At 36.4% G+C, this 7,890-nt stretch overlaps 1 pseudogene; it reads left to right on the top strand.

Moving 5' to 3' along the window:
- The first annotated feature begins 579 nt into the window (after positions 1 to 579).
- On the top strand, positions 580 to 1,724 carry LOC140004317 (DEAD-box ATP-dependent RNA helicase 41-like; annotated as a pseudogene).
- Positions 1,725 to 7,890: the final 6,166 nt, after the last annotated feature.

Raw genomic sequence — 7,890 nt, 5'->3', positions numbered from 1 at the left:
TCTAGTTTCAAACTCAACAAATGGAACTCAATTCCGACTTTCCTATACAAAGTTATAGCCAATTTCCCAAAGCTGCGCAGAGCCTCCTGCGAAAATTTCTAGATTTTCTAACAACTTGAGATTATAAAACTTTTCTTAACAAAATTGACTCCCTTGACTCAAATTCAACCATTAAAACAACCAAGAATCAAAGGTAAGTGAGTTCACATAAGGGTTATAAAGAAAAGTAAAATTTCGGCATCTCACATATGTGATGAGATTGATGATGACATTCATAGCCTCTAATGTAAAAGGATTCTTCTTGATCGGATTGCAAATTCACGACCACCTGCTCCCAGCCCATCTCTTGTTAAACTGCCAGCAATTGATGAATGCTACTATGTTTGAAAAAGTAATGATAAATCTAAAGCTGGTTCTCTAACTAGTTACCAAGCTAAACTGCTAAGGAGAGAACTTGAAATTGCCGTAAGGAAAGACCTTGTTCCTATGCCAATCCTGTCTTTTTCTCCATGTAATCTTGCTGAGAAGCTCCTTCAAAACCTAGAAGTTTTAGTATTTGAAATGCCAAGTCCTGTCCAAATGCAAGCAATTCCATTCACATTGATTGGCCAAAACATACTAGTTTCAGCTGAGACTGGTTCTGGTAAAACTGGTTCTTTCCTGGTTCCAATAGTTTCTTGTTATGCAAAATCTAATGCTGAGAAACCTTATGGTTAGAGAAAACCATTGGCAATGGTTCTTGCCCTAACTAGAGAGCTCTGCATACAGGTTGAGGAACAAGCTAAGTTGCTTGGGAAGGGTTTGCCTTTTAAAAATGCATTGGTGGTTGGTGGTGATGCCATGGTAGGGCAATTCTATTGCATCCAATAGGATGTTTCATTGATTGTTAGAACTCTAGGAAGACTCATTGATCTTCTAACTAAGCAAGATATTGAATTAGATAGTGTCTCGACTCTTGTTCTTGATGAAATATACAGCATGCTAGAAAGGGATTCCATGAACAAGTAATGCAAATTTTTAGGGTTCTATCTCAACCCCAAGTATTGATGTATTTTGCAACAATTCCAAAAGATGTACAAAAGATGGCAAACTCAATGGTGAAAGATTTGACCATAATTTCAGTTGGAAAGCCAAATAAACGAACTGGAGCTGTGAAGAAGGTGGCAATATAGGTGGAGTCAAAGCAAAAGCAAAAACATATTGATATACTGACACTTACCCAAATTATTGATATATTGACAATTAAGCAACACTTTAAGCTGCCAGCTGTGATTTTTCTTAGTTCACGAATTGGTGCGGATCTCCTCTCTAATGCAATGGGAATCACCATTGGAATAAAAGCTTTATCAATTCATGCAGAAAAATCAATGAAGGAAGAAAGAGAAATTTTGAAATCATTCGTGGTCGGAGAAGTCCTTATGATTGTGGCCGCAGGGATATTGGACCGAGGGATTGATCTCTTGTGCGTAAAGCAAGTAATAGTTTCTGACATGCTAAATTCCATCAAGGAGTACATCCACTAGATTGGAAGGACATCTAGATTGGGAGAGGAGGGTTTGGCCATGGTATTTGTAAATGAGGAGAACAAAAACTTATTTAGAGATTTGGTTCAAATCCTGAAATCATATAGCACAACTGTGCCACGAGAGCTTGCTAATTCACTGTATACTTTAGGTTTTCCTTTTACCAATGAGGGCCAGAAGAAAAGGAAGTATGGTTTTTGAAACTGTTGTAAACCATATGTATGGATTGATCAAAGAACTAGCAATGGTTCTTACTGTTTCTGTTAAAGGTTCTGTCTCTCTCTCTCTCTCTCTCTCTCACACACACACACACACTCGGGTCCTTGTTCAAAGTACTCTATAGTGGATTATATGATGGCTGGCTTGCTACCTTTTTTCCCAAGAAAGGTAGACATGCCTCTTTATGACGGGAAAATTGCTGTTTAAAGCTCATGGAAGTGTAAAAGAACTTTCTGCATACTATGCCCATGAACTAATAGTTATAATTTTTCTTTCACTGCACTCCTTGCAAAGTGTTCTACCTAAACATTCATATTTTCTAAATTTTACTGCAGATGGTATATCAGCATATTGATATGATTATAGTTTCTTCCTTTGCTGGTCTTTTTCTTTTAAAAGATGTGATTATAAAAGCTAATCTTGGTTCATATATACAAATGATGGGGTAGACGATAAGAGAACTGAGTTGCCGGCTTGGGTTGGATTATGAAATGGCAGTTTCTTGGCAAATATTCCATGGGAGAGTAGTCCTTTTCAATAGTATCACTCTTCGATTTTTTTTTAGTGGTAAACATGTGACATTTTTGGCTCTGGAGAGCTTACATATTCAAGTTGTGTGGCACAGTTGAAAATACTAGATCTTCAGGAGAAAAGTTCTTAATGCTAGGTGTGCTAAACTCCATGGAAGCCTTTCTTTTTCTGATTTCTTGATACAACATACTAGCATAAGTAGTTGGCTGAAAAGGTATATTCCTTCGGGACTTCAGAACCTAATAAAATTGTTTTAAATGGAGAATTTATTTTCTAAAGTTTAAAAGCGGATCTAATATAAGAAACCAAATTGATATGAATCCCATTGATGATGAAATTTGTGACAACGAATCCCGGATTGATGGTGATTGTTGCAAGCTTGAATTTTGGTGAAATTTCCTACTTGGACCCCTCTAATCCCCGTAATTAGAACCTCGATACTATATCGACTCTCAATCCTACGAATTAGTGAACTCTAGGAATGTTGAAAGGCACCACAATCAAGGATGGTGAATTTGTATGATAAGACAAAGGAACACTAGATGATTCTAGATGTTCAAGAAATGCTCATAGAGCCAAGAGAGTAACTCTCAAGAACGATGTTTTATAAAATATTTTGTAATCTCCCCCAACGAAAAAAGAAAGCAATGATATTTTAATGAGTGTTGACACCACAATACCTAATGTAACTAGGACTAATCAAAAGACACAACTAATGGACCTTGAAACCCGGCTCATAACCTAACTTAAAGCCACAGATTCAAGCATAAGAGCTGGACCATTTGTCTAGCCACTAAACAAGCCCATATAATGTTTAACTATGGACTAAGCTAATGACATTAACTAATAAAAAAATTTCAGTCCATAAAATCCTTCTTCCAAATGACCTTGAGCAGCCCTTTTAGTAAAGTAACTTCGAGCTCATATCTGTCCCCTTCTCTTAAAAGCGATTTGTCCTCAAATTGAAGCAGTGCTTACAATAGAGCCCATTTAGGAATGTCTTGATGAACGCAAGCCAAGAAACATGCCTTCTACTTAACTTGATCACGAACCAAGATGTATGTTCCATCTCATGTTTCCTTCGCTAGGAGCTCAAACCATTTATACCTTGGGCAGCATCGATCACTCCTTGTTGAGGCTTACATGTGTGACTTCTCATCACCCATTGAACCTGCATTAACTCAACAAAGACACTAGGCAAAGAGACATAAAGAGTATTAGTAGAAAGTAAGTCTTTCTCCTCACTTTTGACAATTTCTAAGCACTCTTTTTTTCCTCATCTTTTACAACAAAACTCTCAATGTCAAGTGAGCTCTCTGATTTTGTAATGATTGACTCACTCTCACTCAATTCTAGCTCTAGTTCACTCAATGCTTTTGATTGTTCACTTTCTTTTTCTTGTGCACTCAACTCAGGTTTTATCGCTACAACTTCACTCTCATTTTGCACTTCACACTTCTCAACATGCTCTACATTTTGGCTATTTTGCTCAAATTGATGTTTTAGATATGCTAGGTCAACACAAAGTTGCTCAGAAGTAAGTGATACAAGTCTGGTATGATGGCAATTAAATATGAAGGAATACTTATTAGTATGTCCATCATATTTGACTTCTCAAGTAAACATCCACAATTTTTCCAACAGCACATGCGTCACTTGAATGAGAACTACATCACACAATACCTTATCCACGTACTTGCCAATACGTAAAGGAATAAGTGTGTACTTAGTAACCCAGATATCACCACTAGCTGTGAGAGCCCGAAAATTCTCAAGTCTTAATAAAATTTAGTGCAAGTTCCACTTTCTTTTATTATTGATTGATTTGCATGTCAATTATATTTTTTTAACAGATAGATAGGTACACCTTAAGAGAAACTGTATCACTTATACCACAACATATTGGTATTAGTAAGAACTTGTTACTGTAAAAAAAAAAAAAGAGGGAAAGAGCCACTCAAATCAGCATGCATGACAAATGTTATTACACTTGTCTATTGCATGCTTTACTCCTTAAACATAAGCACCAAGTACCATGTAATCAGTCAAGAGAAAAGATAGAAACCATGTATAGCTTTCTTCCTCTCTAGTTTATGAAGTAGACCGAGAGACAAATAGGAAAGACAAGATAGACAACAACCGAAACTCCTCTTATCTTCACTAACTGTGATCATCAACCAAGAATCAAGAAATTTCTCCAGCTTATTTAACCAAGAAATCGAGGGAGAGGAACCAGAAATTTCTCTAGGTTAAACCGTAAAGAACAAGAGGTAAGTTGCTAAATTTTCTCTTCGAATTTCCTTTTTACTTCCAGTTAAAAATATCTTAGGTCGAGTTAGAACCAAGAAAAGAAGAAATTTATTGAGGAAAAATTCATTCAAAGCTGGAAAATTCTGTTCAAGGTTACTGTATATTACTCGTTGAAGAAAAGCTACGACTTTTGGTCATTTCTTCTTAAAAATCCGCCAGATTATGTCTTTATGCATTACATATGTTTCCTAGTTTACATATTTTGGCATGCATGCAATATTTGACATGAATTCAAGGAGAGTAAGTGTAAGAAATGAGGAAAACTGTGCTGATGATCCTGTGTTCATTCTACTTGAAGTCGACAGAGTGAAGTGTAGAATTTCCAGGTGTGTCTCTTGAAAATGTTGCTAGTTTGCGTAGAAACTTACTTCATATACCAGTTTTCATCCTAATCTAGTCATGTATGTGATACTTGAGAAGTTAAAAGCAAGAATAGATAGACTTGTGAGCAATAGCAAGACTGGAATTTTCTGGACAGCAGAATGAGAGGTTTTGGGTCTTTGCTCCAAATATTTTGATAGATTATAACTGAAATTCATACTTTATGTCCTGTATAATGTTTATAGGGTGATGCATGTGAGTTTTATAGCTGATTTCTTGTTGTATTCTCGTTGGTTAATTGCTAGAAATTCCAGCCTTGGCCGAAAGAAAAGAAAGCTTATTTTTTTAACTTTCTTGCAGACTTCTAAAAATTTAAGCTAAGAAACTCTTGTTATGTACTTAGTACCATCTGTATTTAGTGTTTCATGTTAGGTTTTCGTTGGTGAAATTCGACCAATGGGGCTGAATTGATCAAACTAGAGGGCTATTAGCTTGACCAAGGGAATGGAGCTAAACTTGGGGGTTTCGAACATGAACTTATTGAAAAGGGTATTGCATTTTGAAAGTTATGACTTGGTTTAAGTGTTAGGAGATTGCAGGTTGACTTAGGTTGATAAGTTGATAAATTAGATGGAAATCTTAGAAGATACATGGCTGGAAATTCAGCTCTGGATCTGAATGACTTGTCTCTATTAAGATTAAATTCCATCTTGTGAACTGCAAATCATGCAAATATTGGTTAAAGTTATCGTGTGATACTTCGTTTTCCTTTGTAACTTATACCTCCTTTGAGTTGAGAGGGAATATCGAGCTGTTTTTAGTTGTTTAGGATATTCTAGGCACTTTGTAAGATCTTTAAACTGCCCAATGCCAGAACTTTACTACTTTTGAAACTTGTTATTCTTTAAATGACCCTTAGAACCTGTATCTCAACTTCGATACGCATTCAAACATCTTGAGTTATATATAGACACGGTAGTCAAAATAATCATGTGAACTATAATGTAGCCTAATAAGTTTGTACAATTATCTCAGGAGCCGAGAGTGAATCGAAAGAGAGTCCGAGCGCCGAAGAGTGATTTCAAACTACATGGTGAGTGTTTTCACATTTGTGTACTTAAATTGCCTGTGTTACTTAAATGATGTTTATATGATTATGCCAATGCTTTATTGTGAAGTGTTTTCAATTGTCCTTCGCCTTCTATGTCGAGAGTGTACTTTATCATATCAGGCTTAGTTTGAGCTTGAAGATTGATAATTGATCAAGTGTTACTGTAAGTATGCATGACTGTAAGCCGTGTGTGTACTTTACCACACCGACTGAACTGGGCCTCAAAACCCTCTGTTCAACGGACCATTTGAGCCAACAAAGGCGTTGGTTGGGTAGCATGGTAGCTTTGGGTAAGTGTTTTGGTGTACTCGAGTATTACCACAGAATAGCAAATTACTGATATTGATATGCCCATCTAAATGAGGGAAGTGTTTACTGTTTTGGAGGTTATAAGGAGGAGTTCGGTGGAGTGTGTAGTGCATTGAAGTGGCTCTAATGCGAGCACCACATCCTTTTAAAAGTGATTGTTTAGTGAAGCATTGTCTACTTTATTCAGTGAAGTGTTCCTTACTTGCTTAATTTTGTTACTGACTTAAGTGTTTTATTGATTGTTGCTTGTATGGAAACCTCACTGGGTTTTGCTCAATCCATTTAGTTTGTTATTCTTACAGGAAGGAAAGACGGGAGTGAGGAGTAGCTACAGTTAAGCCGAGACCCGAATTTGTACTTGGAAGATTCTTTTGTACTTAAATGTTATAGTTATTCTGACTTTTATCTTTAAGGGTTGTACATATTAAATGTTGTAGGTTAAGACAACTTTTCTTTTGTTTTGGTATATATCTAAGTATGATGGATTTCTAATAGCTTTAGTTAGTGAAATGTTATCTCTGAAGTCAATATGAGTGAGTGAGTCCTGTCGAGAGTTAGGTAGGTAGTCAGCTAAACCTTAGGGTACGCCCTAAAGGAAGGTGGGTCCATCACTGGCACTTTGCAACTTGTAAGGTCGAAGATGATCAATGGTTGGAAAATTTAATTTCTTAATCAAGATAGTACGTCTGAGGTTGATTTCACAACCCTTATCAATGGCTAAGCTGCAAACTCTACCTTGTTGTGGGGATGAGTATAAAGCTAGTCATTTTGTTGAGCTTTGATGATTTCTAATTGTTTAGTTATATCACGCAATACCACAACATTTACTCCTTTAGGCACAAGATGGTGAAGCTCTAGATAGGCATTTGTTTGTATCATATTTATATTACCAAAGCTCTCAGATGGACTCTTGGTTGCCTTCCTTGAATAGGTAAACCAAAAGCTTATTGTAGTGGAGTCATGTTGTTTACAGAAATACTCAAACTCAGTACTTGATTTCTGATAGTCAATAGGATCTCACAATATTTGATTGGTGAGACGTTCTTTTGATATAGAATTTTTTTACTGTTCGTTCATGATCATGAGCAAGTAGAATGCTGCAAAATAAGTGAATCAATCTAGTTGAAGGATTTATGGTTGGAAAGCATTGGATTGACATTGTTGCACACATGATGATCCTATCACCTATGCCAGGAGAGGCTGACATTTGACCGAGGATAGACACGTAGAATCTGATATCAGTATCATGGATGGTGATTCTGAAGTATTTGGTGCTATTGGAGCAGTGCCAGGTATTCCATAATTTTCACTTGAACATATGGTCTATGTACCTTTGTAAGATACTTAACTCCACTGCATGATGAGTTCAAATGTTTCCTCTTTTGAATATTCACTTTTTTGAATCGTGTGCATGTTGTGGTTTCTATAGTGCTAAATAGATATTGTTCTGATGATTGTTGGTTGTTAGGTGTTAGTAATGCAATTGCTATTCAAATTGCTTCACTGTTGGCTAAGAAGCAGACCTCAGGTTCATCATTGCTTGGTCAAATAAACCCCATGTATGTC

This window comes from Coffea arabica, chromosome 1e (assembly GCF_036785885.1).
Source record: "Coffea arabica cultivar ET-39 chromosome 1e, Coffea Arabica ET-39 HiFi, whole genome shotgun sequence".
Taxonomy (NCBI): domain Eukaryota; kingdom Viridiplantae; phylum Streptophyta; class Magnoliopsida; order Gentianales; family Rubiaceae; genus Coffea; species Coffea arabica.
The sequence above is the reverse complement of the archived record's forward strand: the minus strand, read 5'-3'. Positions and strand labels throughout refer to the sequence as shown.